The 474-nt window shown below is 31.9% G+C and overlaps 1 protein-coding gene across 2 annotated transcripts in view; it reads left to right on the forward strand.

Annotated features, from left to right (window-relative positions):
• The window catches only part of LOC104914932 (erbin-like), a 62618-nt gene that overhangs the window by 36214 nt on the left and 25930 nt on the right, over window positions 1-474 (forward strand). The window contains exon 3 of one of the 2 annotated variants that reach the window (XM_010725487.3): window positions 119-175. The gene's annotated coding sequence lies outside the window, so the exon portion shown is untranslated. Of the gene's footprint in view, window positions 1-118; window positions 176-474 lie in introns of those variants that run through there. The other variant, XM_031557252.1, reaches the window with a different exon arrangement.

The raw sequence follows: 474 nt of genomic DNA on the forward strand, positions 1-474 counted from the left end.
TTTTTTAAAGCAAACAATGCTGAAAGGAAAATAAACACCCAATGCAACAAGGTATCAGTTTGTTCTTATCTAGTATGGATAGGTGTGACTAAAATTTTCCTACCTTTGTTTTGAACAGAATGTTGGCTTTGAGAGCTCAGGGAAGAAGCAGAAGGGAGAAGGAAGTAACACAGTGGTAAGTACTGTATTTCTGTTTCCTTTGCATTATAGAATGTTTACACATTGATTCTTTTCTTTTTCATATGCCATCAATAATCACCTCCAAAGCACTCAAATTTTATTGCATGAATGCTCATGTTGTTCTGAAGCTTCTTTGTTGCAGTTATCAGTTGACGAGTATATTTACATGCAGTTATGCATAAATATAAAAGGGAAAGCATCAAACTAAATTGCAGGATAATAATTTTCTGTTTTAAAGACAAATGTTCATTATTAAATATGCTAAAACTCCACAAATGAATATTTTATACTACT

Source organism: Meleagris gallopavo, chromosome Z (assembly GCF_000146605.3).
Source record: "Meleagris gallopavo isolate NT-WF06-2002-E0010 breed Aviagen turkey brand Nicholas breeding stock chromosome Z, Turkey_5.1, whole genome shotgun sequence".
NCBI classification, from domain to species: Eukaryota; Metazoa; Chordata; class Aves; order Galliformes; family Phasianidae; genus Meleagris; species Meleagris gallopavo.